Raw genomic sequence first — 16518 nt, forward strand, 5'->3', positions numbered from 1 at the left:
TCCTAGTATATAACAAATTAGGTGTCCCATGACCTATCATATTAAATGTATTTGAGTGTTCTTTCCAATTCTACCAAGTTTACCTTATTCTGAGTTTAGAGTAAAAATTTATGACCTTAGTAAACATTTATGACCTTTTTACTAGAGACTATCACTGCAGCAATTTCAGGTCTGGCATCGGGCGCCACTATAGTGCCCAAAATTAGCTGCAATAGTTTTGGCTCTAGCGTAGGGTGCCATAGTGGCACCTAAAATTAGATATAGTATTTTTGGCTCTAGCACCAGGCGCCACTATAGCACCTGCAGGGTTCTGAACCTGTTTTCCATATTTTGTTTGATGAAGGGCATCTTGGATAATTACCTAAGCAAATATATACGGGCTTGGATGTGTTTGGGGGTCATTTTTCAGTCTTTCACCTCTCCAAAACCCTAAACTTCATCCTCCTCTCTTTGAAATCATCCCCTCTATTTTTTCTCTAACTTAAAGGAATCAAGCTTCCCATTGAACACCTAACATCATGACGTCTCCAATTCTTCTTCAAGTTCCTCTCTAAGGTATGTGGGTTTTCATCCATGGGTTTTTCCACCCATGGAGCCCAAATATTTTTTCAAACTAGTATTTCAATTCTAAATAATGAAATCTTATGGGCTTTTACATGATGATTTCAAATGCATAGTTCATGATATATTTGAAGTTTATTTACTTATATTGATATATATTGACTCTCAATTTCATGAAATGAATAGGTTGCTAAGGTTCTTATATGAAGGTTTGAAAGGTAGTTTTAAAGTGCCTATGGTGAGTTGTTTTTAACATATTTAATTTGATGCATTTATATCACTCTCATTCATACAAATATTCTTTAAATGTATTTGAAGGTCTCTATGAAATGAACCCACCTAGTTTCTTATGATGAAGTAAATTTGGAATAAAAACTTTTGACTCCAAATGAATGATATGAAAGAAATGTTTATGAAAGGGAGTATTTATGAAATGATATGAAAGAATGAATGTTGGTGGAAACTTTTCTCACCCAAGCTAATGAGCAAATGGCTCATGAAAAGTAACGAATGATGAAGAATGATTTATCCTTATGACATGTTTACGATTATGATATGACATTTATGACATCCTGATATACCATCAATACTTTTGAAAATTATTTTCTAAAGGTAGGTCTGATTAGTATGGTACCTGGAATACCATCAATTATTGTAGACTAAATTTTCTTATAAATTAAAGTTCATTAGTAGGATGGTAAATAGGGTATGACAGCCATGATGATATTATAAATCAAGATTCACTAATGGATTCTTTATGCAATAAGGACAATTCTTGCCCACTTGAATCACCAAAGGTTTTAATGAGCTATTCTACCGAATGTGATGTCTGAATTCTCAAGTTATATGATATGACTATTTTGAAATATTATACTATTTTATGGGATTTGACTTAGTACCGAATGTATCATGTACATAGGGACTCGACCAAAGGGGTCCATAAGTAAAATCTCATGTTACATTAACTATGTACCACCATATGAGCCCTTGTAGGCTAGGCCTTTGTAGCCATTAAATGTTAAATGAATGGAGTTATACCCAACAAGTAGTCTCCCCGTGCCAACATAGGGGGTTATGTTCGATTCTATGTAATAGCTCGCATGGTCTTAAATATCGGTTATAGTCATCTTTCCATATATGTATAATTTAAAGGCTATCCAGAAAACTGACACTGGGTAGACCACAGAAGGCCATCCTCGTGGTGAGCTAGAATTATGGCGGCTTAGAAACCAAACCCTGCAGAAAAGGGACCACGGACCGTAGTGCCTTCTATGCTGACCCCTCCCCTATGGCCCTCTGAAAACTTTCCAAGGAAAGGACCATGAATGACCACCACAGGCCATGGAGCTCTTCATAGACTATGGTGTGCTTCGTGGTGGTCACTCCTACAGGTCTTGCACCATGACCATGGTTCACGGGCTATGATGCCCTCCAAGGACCGTCAAGGTCTTTGTGGAGGAAGTCCTAAGACTTTCCCTGCAAACCCCAAAATCTTTCCTCTAAGTTACTTACCACGGGACACCACCACGGGATGTGGTGAGCACAACAATCTGTGATGGGTCCTCCGTGAAGCTGATTCCGACCAGTTTTAAGAGGGGTATTTTGGTCTTTCCCTGTGTTTTATAAAAAAAGTGAGGTAATTTTGGGGACTGAATAAAATCTATCTATAGACCCCAAACCTTCCAAAGCCTTCATTCCTCACATAAAATCCTTCAAACAAAACCCCCTTCTCTCAAGGTTTCATCCATTCTCAAGCAAGGATCTAGGGTTTCCTTAAGGAAGATAAAGTCTCCATTACTTTCAAGCTTGCATTAGGCTTTTATCCACCCATGAAGCCCAAGTGTTCTAAACTTAGCAATTTAATTTCAAATAGTGAAATCTTACGGATTTTTATATAATGACTCTGAATGCATAGATTATTGTCTATTTGAAGTTTATTTATCTATATTGGCTTATATTGACTCTTAATTTCATGAAATGGTTGATTTATAAAAGGTTGTTATATGAAGGCATGAAAAGGAGATTCAAAGTTTATTTGTGGGTTGCTTTAAAGATATTTTAAATTGATGCATTACATTACTCTAATGCATGATATCAGGGATTTGAATGATTTGAAAGTTGATTGAATAGAACCCACCTAGTTTCATTATGTTATAATGAAGTTGAAGTAAAAGCTTTGACTCCAAAATGATAGTTTATCAAAACAAATGTTTATGATTAAAGGGGGTCTTATGAAATGAAAAAATGATGAAATGATGGATTCTACTTGTGAAAGGCCAATTCTCACTTGTGTGAATCAAATGAAAGGTTTTAATGAGCTATTCTACCAGATGATGTTTTGAAGATCTAAAGCTATGCAAATGATTATGTTGTTATGTTAAATGAACTATTCCGTGGGATTGACTTAGTACTCAATGGGGCATTGAGGTGGGGTTCATTAAGGGAATCCTAGTAGCAACCCCTTGTCTCATTAGCTATATGCCAATGCAGGAGCCCTTATAGGCTTAGGCTAGTGGATCCACAAATAGCCCTAAAGGTTAAAAAAATGAATGTAGTTGATAGAGGGTTATGTTGGATTCCATGTAATAGCTCGGATAGTCTTAAATGTCGGTTGTAGTCATCTTCCCACAAAAATAATATTTCAAATTCTTATTACTTGATTATTCATGTATGCACTCACTTATGTACTTTTCTTATAAATGTCTTAATGCTTTTCTTTATAATGCATTTCTCATACACTTAGTACATTCAAAGTCTAACACATACTATTTTGCCTATATGATATCACCATGTAGGGACCGACGTTGCTCAATATTTACCTCCACGTGGCTAGTTGATTACATTGAAGGCTACTTTATTGGTGAGTTCCCATATTTCGGGAACAACATCTTTTCCTTTTCTAGCTTAAGTTATGCAAAGACTTTTGTTACCTTTCATAGCACTTGTTCCGCTTATTATTATGGTGAGCTAGAGACATATCTTAGCCCCCACCAAATCTTTTAGTAGAGGTATGCTTGGACATAAATACATGATGTTTAAGTTTGATATTGACTCCAATTCTATGTTGTTTCCCTTAGTCCCATTATACCTTTTATTTCCACTTATTATTGAATGTTATTACCTATGAAAAGCTAAATGAATGCTAAGAGGCTTGGGTGAGGTACCTCCGGATGTCTCATTCACCGTATCACATCTAGGACCTAGGCATGGGTCATGAAAAAAGGGTCATAGTTTATGTGTTGGGCTGCTATATGTCTTCTTATAGTCGTCTGTGTTTGCATGTTGTGTTGTTTTGTTTGGTTTCATAGATTGAGGACAAACAACGTTTCTAAATTAGGTGTGTTGATGTATCATGCATTTATGAAACTTTAGATGCTCAAAATGGTGGATTAGTATGCATTGCAAGCATATTTTTTATAGATATAATGTTTGTTTTTTTCCATTTTTTAGGAAAACTAAGTCACTCATGAGTTTGGATGATTTTTGAGGAGTTGAGGCATTTTTGTTGAGATATAGGGACTACGAGTGCCACCACAGACCGTGGTTCCTTGTACAGGACATGGTGGCTGGCATGATATTGATACAAGTGAAGCCTAAGGTGAAGAAATTTTGGCTAAGTAGAACTCCATGAGACCCTTCATGGGCCGTGGAGTCTACCACGGGACGTGATCAAGGTTTGTGAAGGATTGTTGAATGAAGATTGAAATTAGCCAAGGAAATTACTACGGACCCCATTATAGGGTATATTCAGGACCATAAGCCATGGATCTTGCACGGGAAGAAGTAAAGGCCCACACAGTGGTGGAGCCAAGTCAAACACCACGGGGCATAAAGGCCAGTACGAACCTTGATGTATTGGGGTGAACTCTGCCAACTTAAGTTTTTCTAGTTGATTTAGGAGTAGGTTTTGTACTTCTATAAATACCCGAATTTATTTTATTTTTCGGGTTACGCATTTTTATTGTAAGTTTTGGCATAGTGTGAACATTGTGAGAGCACACTTTGGTTATTTTCAAGATTCAAATGTAAGTTAATCCTTTGTTTGTTCTTGATTTGTTTTTCATCTTGTGATCCGAGCTTTACTTTTCTATAAATGTAAGTATTGTTTTATGAATTCAACAATAATTCTTGATTCATTCCTTGTGATCATAAGTAGCTAAACCCCATAACTATGGTTGTGGGAACCATGACACAATAATAAAGTAGGCGAATGTATATGTTATTATAGTTAAGTGTTTAACATTGCATTGTAATTTTCTTTATTTTGTTTTTCTTTTAATGAGGGACCGCGTTGAAAATTGCCTGTATTCATTACTTGCTGGGGCACTAGTTGTGGAGAGGTCTACTGACTGAGCTTGCCTTTGTGGACCTCCACTGGAAGAAGCTCTACCACCTCCCTAAAATATGCCAGCTCTCTTATCCCTCTTATTTTGTTCTCTTTCTCTCTTAGCCCTGTGGTTTTTTAAGTGGTCTTCTGTTCGTTGAGCATGTGCCATCAATCTTGCATTATCCATATCCCAATTTAATGCAGCAACCATACAAGAGATAATCAAATGATCTCTAATACCAACCACAAAATGATGTTTTCTTATATCCTGTGTGGTGACCATCTCAGGAGCGAATCTAGACAATTGAGTGAACCGCATGCTATACTCCCTGACACTGAGGTTTCTCTATCGAAAGTTTAGAAATTCTTCAATGCTCGCCCCCCTAAGATATTAGGGAAAACGTGCTCCATAAAAGCCTTATAAAACTCCTTCCAAAGTATTGGGGGAGCATTCCCCTAGAATCCACTCACATCTCATACCACGTGATAGTGACATCTTTTAGGTGATAGGCGGCCAATTCAACTGCCTCAGGCTCTTAGATATGCATGGCCCTAAAAATTATGTTGAAATCATCTATAAAATTTTGTGGTTCCTCTCTCACACTAGATCCGATGAACATTGGGGGATTCATATGGATGAAATCATGTACTCTAGATCTATCAGTCTCTTCCCGGATGGTTCTAGATGCAGCTGCATTTTGTCCTTGGACTTAAGCAACTACCAACTGAGTGAGCAACTTTACTGCCACTCTAAAATCTTGCTTGGAGGCACCTGGAGGTGGTATATATGGTACATGAGCTACTACTGACACTACTGGAGGTGTAGAAACTCTCGCAGACCCTTCTATCCTGGAATATGAGGATGTGGAAGTATAGGACATGGAAAGCTCTCTTGAGCGCTGGTTTGATCACCTAATAGTTAAATATGCTCTGAAATAGCTTCCTTTTGAGTAGTGCCAATAGTGGCCCTCGAGCCTACTTTATCCTTGTTTATAATAGACATGATCTGTATCACAAATAAAAAGAACATATGTCAGAATTGACTTTCTATGACTTAGCTCTATCGCACGATGTAGATTATGAAATACGGACAAATTCCTAAATGCCCTTGTAGTCCCTAAATTATAAATATGGCACACAACACATTTATAATAAAAGTCCTCCTAGACATGACTTCATAGACTCCCTCGGACACTTGAACCTTGTACTCTACTACCAAGTGTTGTCACGCCCCCAACTAGAAAGGGGTGGACATAGAGGACTTATCTGAACACTTGCTATATATGTATTAGACCCATGCTAAACTTGTAGACTCATACGCAGCGGAACATATACAAAGACACATACTAAACATAGACAACAAAAGGGCCTACTGGGCTACTTACAACTTAAATAAAACTATGTCTAAGAAGCCACTCAGGGCCCCAACATACCCATTCTACATATGTACACACATAGCAAATTATAGGCTCTAGATATCTGATAGGTCTAGGTAGAGGTGGGGCTTACCACTTCTAAACTGAAAGTCTTTAGTCTACTAGAATTGTCTGCTATCCTGAGTACCTGAGCTTGCATCGATGGAAATGCAGCACCACAATAATAGGGATGTCAGTACATATAAAACATGTACTGATATGTAAAACAGACAGAATAACATGTAGACATATAAGAATGCTCAAATGAATCCAATATCAAGATAGACAAATCTGAGCATATATATGCATAAGACATAATACAACACTGGAACTGTGACCAATATCAAGGGTCCTCATCTAACGTTACATGACCTTTTCATTTATATATATATAAGATTCCGAGAATTTGCCTAAGTGACATCCTTACTTCATTATATAACTTTGTAGCTCTTTGTAAATCTAACTATCAGGGAGTCACATGATGGCCTAATGTCTGCGATCTATAAACCATGTATGGCATCTGTAGCCCACTATCATGACCATGCATGCAATCTCATAGTTTGGGTAACGAGTTCTATCAAGGTAAGACCCCCTGGGCTCCTATATGGTCTGCCCAAAGGCCTGTATAAGTTAGGTGAATCCACGATGGAAAATTCCAATTGACTCTATCTAAATTCTGTGCACAGAATAGTGTCACGCGTAGTAGCCTTATAAATACCCACCATACACCGCAAATTAGGCTATAATCTCAACTTGCATGCAAAGGCTTATTACAAGTAACTCATGAATAATTTAACTAGTGATACAATTGTTGATTATTTACTTTAGATTAAGAATTATATATCTATGTGATTTATACATATATAGATAATTTGTGGCCAATTGTTTCTTTTAACTTTATAATACACATGTACCCTATAACCTCTAGGAGTTTCAACTGAAGACACATTTGGGGACATAAAAAATATGACTTTTCTGGCTAGAAAAAGAGTACTATAACTCTATTGGTTTAGACATCAAACATAGGAAGATTTGCAAAATAGTAATACTCCATCATAAAATCTCGTATGATATTTATATTAGGAATATGCGACTCTGTGTCATGCCTTAATGGAGAAAGAGGTTTTATCTATATAAACCTTGCTTCGGGAATTACTATCTTACGTCATGTTGTCAAATGCCTTTGCTGACAACTTTATATATAACATGGCATCATATAAGGCATTATAAGAAACTAATCAAGAAGTATAACAAGGCCAAAAACAAAATCATGGTTTAGAAGCGACAAGCTCAATAATTATGATAGATAAATGGTGTTTTGCCACACCCTTATCTTGATCTACTTTCCAAATGGACTCATCACTTACCTATGAGGTTAATATTACTCTCCAATCCATAATTTATGAAGAACCATCCCCTTAATCATTCAAATTATACATATAAACTCAAACTCATAGTTTCCGAACACCATTCCATGAGTTCTTTATCAAATGATGTCAAATTCCCTTATAAGCCATAGTTTAAGTTGGTCGGTAACTACTACCATCAATCAAAATAATATAAGCTCATATTCTATAGCGATTTAGGCATTTCATCAAATACTTGCCGAGTGACAAACTTGCAAGAACTATAAAAGTTGTGTTTTCTATACCTAGCTTTCCATTTTATCGTAAAAACTTGCTGCCTCAATAAAATACAACCAACTCTATTTTAATCAGTAAATAAGCCAATATATCATCCTACATACTCCCTCCTTATCAAGTACATCAATTAAAATGGGTAAAACATGGATTCACAACTTCCTATCACCGTCCCGTGAATCCTACCCACAAATTAAACTTAAAACATTTTTTAGAATCATATATATGGAGATAGAATAGTAGCCATACCTATATGACCAGACTAAGAGAAGATATCCTTTCCCTTTTTAATCTTCAAGAACAACACCTTTTCCATCAATAAAATACTTAGCTAAGTATGTATATATGATCTTTGTAGAGGAACACACTTGATTCTTGAATAAACCAAATTACCTTAAGCTTGGAAAGATTGGAGGTGATCAAAACATGAAGAAAACACTCAAAACCAGTAACAATATATTTTTTAGTAATGGGAAATGAAATAACTAAGTTCTAACATAAAAATACCTACTTTGGCCGACTTTCCCTAAAGTGCCACATGTCTCACAGTGATTGGGCAGTGCACATGTCTATTATAGAATGCACATAACTTCATACTCCAAAGTCGTATTGATAAGCGGTTTATTTTTATAGAAACTAGACTCAAATACCTTTTATTTGATAGGTCATAGGTCCTCTAAATCCTTATATATTAGGAGATATGCTTGTTCAAAGTTATATAATAAATTAGATCATTTAAAATATTCCGCCACAATGAACCTTTAAATTTGAATCTTTTTTTAATGATATCTTTGGCCTATAACTTTGGTGTAACCCTTCAAATAACTTAATATAAGGAGTAATTGGTATTCATAACAATTTGCAACAATATTCTTCCAATATCACATCGATGCATCGACATTTACGAGTCATAGACGTACTTTAAGTCACGGGTTATTACAATACCCTTCATGGGTGAAATTTTTAAGTAGACACAGTTATTTAACTCAAATTCAAGATCCCTTCTCCTTTCACCTCAATAGGACTTTTGCCAACTCTGGGTAGTCTTCAATCTTTCTCTAATCAATCTAACCTTTTTCATAGCCTCATGCACCAACTCGGGTCATATCAAGGAAAATTCACCAACCTCAAACTAACCAAGAGGAGACATACACCTCCTACCATATTAGGCCAAAACTTGAGCTATTTGAATGCTAGAATGATAACTATTATCATAGGCAAACTCTATAAATGGCAAATGATCATCCAGTTACCTTTAAAATCAATAACACAGGATCTCAACATGTCCTTTAAGGTCTGAATGGTATGCTCAGCCTGGCCATCTGTCTGAGGGTGAAAAATTGTAGCGAGCTTAACTTGAGTACAAAAACCCTTTTGAAAATCTCCAAAACTGACAAGTAAACTAAGAACCTCAGTCTGAAATGATAGAAAAGGGGATACTATGAAGCTTAACCAACTCCCGGATATACAATCTAGCATTATCTTGCTTGTCCTTAACAACTGCCAATAACACCACCACCCTCAAAATCAACTAGTAGAACACCTAAATGGGCTAATCTATGAACATTACGGACTAACTTTCTTTGCATCCTCAACATGGGAAACACTATTCATGGACAATCTACTAAGAGCATTGGCAACTACATTTGCTTTTTTTTGATGGTACAACATACTTATCTCATAGTCCTTTAACAACACAAGCCATTTCCTTTGTCGAAGATTCAAATCCTTTTGAGTGAACACATATTACAAGATCTTATGATCAGTGAATACATCAACATAGATACCATAAAGGTAGTGTCTCAAAATATTCAAAGCAAAAACCACCGCCGCCAACTCTAAGTCATCAGTCGGATAGTTCTTTTCGTGCACCTTGAGTTGCCTAAAAGCATAGGCTATCACTTTACCATTTTACATTAAAACACAACCAAGACCAACTTTTGAAGAATTACAATAAACAACAAACCCATCGAAATATTCTGGCAATGTCAACATCCGAGTGGAAATAAGCCTATCTTTCAACTCTTGAAAGCTCTTCTCACATGCCTCAGACCATTGGAATTTCACCTACTTTTGAGTCAAAGTAGTCAAGGGCTTGCAATGGAAGAGAAACCTTCCAAAAACTATCTATAATAACTGGCTAAGCCCAAAAAACTCCAAATATCGGAAGGAGACAAAGGTCTAGGCCAACTCTTAACCACTTTGATTTTCTTAGGATTAACCATAATGCCTTCATCGGAGACAATATAGCCAAGGAAGGAAACTGACCTCAACCGAAATTCATATTTACTAAACTTAGAGAATAACTTGCGATCCTTGAGAATTTGCAAGATAATCCTCAAATGATTGGCATGCTCCTCCTCACTCTGAGAATAGATTAAAAATACATCAATGAACACAATTACAAATATATCCAAAAATGTTTCAACACCATGTTCATCAAATCCATAAAAGCTGCATGAGCATTCATTAGTCCAAATAACATGACCAAGAATACAAATTTACTATACAGAGTCCTAAAAACCATATCCAGAATGTCACATTCTCTTTCTCAGAGTTTATGATAACCCGATTGAAGGTCAATCTTTGAAACGTAGCTTGCTCCTTGAAGTTGATCGAACAAGTTATTAATCTTTGAAATGGGATACTTATTCTTATTTGTGACCTTATTCAATTGCAATAGTCAATACACATACAGAGAGAACCATCCTTCTTCGTGGCAAAAAGAACCAAAGAACCCCAGGGTGAGATACTCAATTTAATAAAACCCTTATCTAATAAATCTTTAAATTGATCCTTTAACTCTTTCAATTCTGCTGGGGCCATTTGATAAGGAGGATAAATATAGGCTGGGTATCAGGGAGAAGATCAATATCAAAGCCTGTTTCCCTTTTGTTAGGTGGGAGATCATATGAGAATAGTTTTTCAGACACTCATTAACAACCAAACTGAGTAAAGAGTGGGAGCTTTAGAATTTTATGTCTAACCCACACTAGATGATAGATGAACCCCTTAGAAATCTTTTTTCTAGATTTAAGGCACAGGATGAATTAACCCTTAAACACAAAATTAATACCTTCCCATTCTAAAGACTGATTCATTAGGAAATTAAAACTTGACCATACTAGTCCTACAATATATAGTGGCATAACATACATGAAATCCAATCCATACCAAGGATAATATCAAAATCGGTTATATCAATTTCTTCAAGATCAACTGAGGTGACTTTATGAAAAACTAAGAATGGGCAATTTTGATTGACCCTCTTAGCCACAACTGAATCACTAATAGGTGTATAAATCAAAAAGGCTCTAAAAATATTTTAGGACTAATAATGAATTTCATATCAAGGTAAGGAGTAACAAATGATAGAGTATCATCCAGATCTAACAATGCATAAATATCATAGTCAAAGACTTTCAATATACCAGTCACCACGTCTGGCAAAACCTCTAACTCCGATGAGTCTAAATGGCATAAAATCTATTTTGGTGCTAATTGCCACCCAAAGTAATACCACTTTGGTCTGTACGGCTGGTAGCCTAAGTCTGAGCCTAGGTTCTAGAACCATTCCTACAATCCTTCTCTTGATGACCCGACTTTCCACGCCTATAATACATATCTGATCTTGCTAAGCATTCTCCCTTATGATTCCTTTCACACTTCTTGCTTGGAGGGATGACTTGACCACTCTGTGCTCCTCCTTATGTCTTATGGTTAGGCACCTTATGTTTATCAAACTTTGGGACAAGAGTGTTTGATGAATCTTTTCCGAAATACTTTTGACGAAACTAAGGACGACCACCATTCCAGATCTTACCATATGAGAAATTTCCACCATCAGTTTGAGCCCTCTTGGACTCCCTTCTAGACCTCTCCTTCAACTTTTCCTCCTCTATTTGGTTAGCATATGTCATAAGCCTCAAAATGACCATCTTTTTAATTAGCATTGTGGTTCTACATTCTTTGACCACCAAGTTAGACACACCCGAAATGAACTTGCTCATCTGAGCCTTTGGATCCATAATTATGAAAGTAAAATGATGAGCTTCAAGAGACTAATTCAGGGTTCTTGCAGAGTGGAACCATGCAGTACCAGACACGAGATAGATCTTCCAACGAGAGTATATTTTGACAACTTTGTGAACTTAAGGGCATACTCCCTCACACTTATATTAAATTGGCACAAATTGATGAGCTATTGTACCTTATCTTTCCTCAAATCCAAAGAAAAGAACCGGTCAAGGAAAGCACCCTTGAATTCCACCCAATCAAAAGGAACATCATCTCTACCTCTTTTATCCCTCTATTTCTCATACTAAACTTGTGCCACTCCCTTGAGTTGATAAGCCTCTAAGTCCGCCTTCTCTAGGAGACTAATACCTCTGATCCCCACAATCTTAGCAATGCCTTCAATGAAATCTTATGAATCCTTATCAAACTTAGAGCCATGAAATTTGGGATGGTTCATTCTAGTAAAGTCAGAAACTCAGCTAACTACCTTACCCACATTTGGGTACATGGGAGCTACCACCTCCGTATTAGCTTGAGTGGCTACAACTGGGGAAAGAACTTGGAACGTGGTACAAAACTCCACATGGGAGAATTTCTCCTTCAAAGGTTTATTTGGAGCTTGCTGCTCCTCCCCAACATTCCTTCTAATGGGGTTTCTTCATGGAGGCATATATTTGAAATTTTTAAAGAGAGAGCGTTAGATGGAGAAGCCTTAGAGTTCAACTCTATCGCACGATAACATCATAAAAGAAGTGAAGTTTTTCCTATAATGCCTCATAGCGTCCTATTCATAAATATGGCTCCATTCAATCCAATGAACAACACTCTAACTTAATGTGGCATGTTAGACTTCCTAGGATAATTTAAACTTTGTGTTTTGATACCAAGTTTGTCACGGCCCAAGCTAGGCCCTAAGTGTGACACGGTGATTAGAATCATGAGGGACCCAAATCAAGACTCTTAGCATATCATTCATGAGTTTACAAAATTTAAGTAAAGGAATAAACCTAAGACATATATGAAAAATTAAAGTCTCAACATGAAAAGTCTCAAACTCAAAATGAAATGACAACATAGACTCTATGGTATCTAACATGCCTCTACTAAACTAGATGGAGATATAAGACACGCTCCTAGCTCACCCATGATAACATACAAAAGTCAAAAGAATGATGAATAGATAAAAGTCTTATCCTTGAAGCATGAGGACTCACCAACTCTAAGAGAGTAAAGATCAACTATAACCATGAGTAGGAGGTGCGCAATGATCATCTGATCCTACATTATGATATAATGTAGGCAAAAATATGCGTTAGTACATGAAATACACTAAGTATGTGACAAGTATGCATGAACCATGAATATAGGACATAATCAATGTGAATCATGAGATGCTTGATCAACATCTTAAAGTATAAGTAAATCCTTGAAAACCTTAAAACATCATAATCATTGGACAATGCATTGAAATATCATCATGAGAACTTTATACCTTTTCATATACCTTGGTGTGGGATAAGACCTTTAATTGATATATAAGACCATGTAAGCTATAACATGGAATCCGATATAACTCCCACATCGAGAAAGGAAAAGCTACTTTGCCAAGGTAGACTTCATGAGAACATCATCAGAATGAGCTATATGTGGATCCACTAGTTAGGCCATAATGGCATGATAAACCTATGCGGGTAATGTAGTTAGGGACTAACATTTACCACTAGGATTCCCTTGGGTAGCTACTATGGCTATCATACCGAACCCAACCTTAAATTCATCTCTTTGCTTACTAATTATCACAACGTAAGTCATAAATCATATTCATTACCATCATTAGAAAAGAAAAATAATAGATACCAATCCTCATCATAAAGAAATTATAAGAATAGCTCATTAACATAATTGATTCATAAGAATACATGAGTTAATCAGAATGTCTTTTCACCTCTTTAAAATGATTGTGTGAGAATTATATTTCACACTATTTATACTTGCTTTAAACATCATTGAAACATCATTACGTCATTCATAAAACTTTTATTTAAATTACTTGAAATTCATGATCATAGTTTCTTGAAAACATACTTGAAATAGCATATAACATTGGTCATTTAAATTCAACTTAAAATTATGAAATATAATTTGGATTATACTTAATTTTATCAATAGTCATAAGATAAATCATAATTAAGAAGACCCAATGCAAATTCATGAAAATTAAGACTTTTAGAAGAAGAATTCACAATAGAATTTGAAAACAACCTTGGGACTCCATGGATGAAAGGACCCATGGATGAATTCCTATATATCTTAAGACTTATAAGTCCTAAATTGTAATGGATTGAAGTATCGAACTTGATTTACCTTGGGGCTAGCTTGAGGAAGAAGAAGACCCTTGAGAGAGAACTTTAGAGAGAAGATTTTTGGGATTTGTGTGTTAGGGTGAGAATGAGAGAGTTAGGAGGGATTATGGTGGTTAATAGGATATAATAAACTCCCAAAAACTATCCACATTCATTAAATACTTAATAGGGAAAAGACTAAAATACTCCTAAACTTAACTAGAACGGGCTCCTACATGGAAGGGCCACCACAGACCATGAAGCCCACTATGGTTTATGGTCGTGGTCGTGATCATGGTGAGAGGAATTACTTTGGGTTGGAGGGAGTGACCTCCACATAGGCCACCACAGATTGTGGTTCCCACCACAGGTCATGATCCCCCTCGTGGTCCTCACCCATACTCTAATTATACCAGGGATGAACCACATTGCCCCTTTGATCCGTGGTCCTCTTCACGGATCGTAAATGGCTCTGTGAAGTCCACCTTTTGCCAAAAAACTGCAATTTCCAAGGAACCTCCTTTAAACTCCATTTTCCCACTCTTCCAACTTCTAAGGTTTTAAACTGAGGCATGTGAGAAAATTTCCAAGAATTGAAAGATGGGCTTATTTCCACTCTAGTATTGACCTTACCAAAAGGTTCTAATGGATTTGTTGTCTTTGTTGATTCTTTAAGGGTTGGTCTTGGTTGTTTATTGATGTAAAATTTTAAGGTGATAGCCTATCCTTCTAGGTAACTCAAGGTACATGAAAATAATTACTCAACTCATGAATTGGAGTTAGCGGTGGTTATGTTTGCTTTAAAGATTTGGAGAGACTATTTTTATAGTGTCCATGTTGATATATTTACTGACCATAAGAGTTTGCAATATGTATTCAACAAAAAGGATTTGAATCTTCAACAAAGAAGATGGCTTAAGTTATTGAAGGATTATTATATGAGGGTGTTGTATCCATGTAAAGAGAATGTGGTTGTTGATTCTCTTAGTAGATTATCCATGAATAGTGTTGCCCATGTTGAGGATGCAAAGAAGGATTTAGTTTGTGATGTCCATAGACTAGCTCATTTGGGTGTTTGAATTATTGATTTTGAGGATGGTGTTGTTGTTGTCCAAAATGGTTCTGAATTATCTCGTGTGGAGAATGTTAAAGCCAAGCGAGATAGTGATCCTACCTTGGTGGAGTTGAAGAAAATGGTTTCCAAAAATGCCATTGAGACTTTCTCCAAAGGGGAGATGGTGTATTAAGATATCAAGACCAGTTGTGTGTTCCCTATATCCATGGCTTAAGGGAAATGATATTGACCGAGGCTCATAGTTTGTGGTATTCTATTCATCTGGGTTTGAGGAATGTGAATTGGTGGAATGGCATAAAGAGGGATATTACGAAGTTTATGGCAAAGTTCCCTAATTATCAACAAGTGAAAGTTGAACATCAAAAGATGAGAGGTTTAGCTCAAGATATTGAGATTCCTACTTCAAAGAGGGAAACCTTGAATTTGGACTTTTTTACATATTTTCCTTGTACTCATAGGAAATACTATTCTATTTGGGTTGTTGCTGATCGAATGACTAAGTCAACTCATTTTCTCCCTATTAAAACTTTCTATACATCTGAGGACTATGCTAGAGTGTATATTTGAGAATTGGTTAAGTATTATAGTGTTCCATTATCAATGATTTCACACCGAGATACTCAACTCATATATCAGTTTTGGAGATCTTTCCAAATGGGTCTTGGTACTCAAGTTAAGCTTAGTACAACTTTTCAACTGTAGACAAATGGTCAAGATGAGTGTACCATTCAACCTAGGAGGACATGTTGAGACAATGTGTGATTTATTTCAAAGGTAATTGGGATGACCACTTGCCATTGATCGAGATTGCTTATAATAATAGTTACTATTAAAGGATTCAGATGGCTCCATTTGAGGCCTTATATGGTAGGAGATATAGGACTCCTATTGGTTGGTTTGAGGTTGGTGAATTTTCCCTAATAGGACTTGAGTTGGTGCTTGAGGCTATGGAAAATGTTAGATTGATTAGACAAATAGTAAAGACTGTACAGAGTCAGCAAAAGTCCTATTCATATGAAAGGGAAGGGATCTTGAATTTGAAGCCAATGATTGGGTTTACTTAAATATTTTACCCATGAATGGTGTAATGTATTTTAGAAAGAAAGGGAAGCTTAGTCCCTGCTATGTAAGTCCGTATCAG

The sequence above is a fragment of the Solanum dulcamara genome, chromosome 3 (assembly GCF_947179165.1).
Source record: "Solanum dulcamara chromosome 3, daSolDulc1.2, whole genome shotgun sequence".
NCBI lineage: Eukaryota > Viridiplantae > Streptophyta > Magnoliopsida > Solanales > Solanaceae > Solanum > Solanum dulcamara.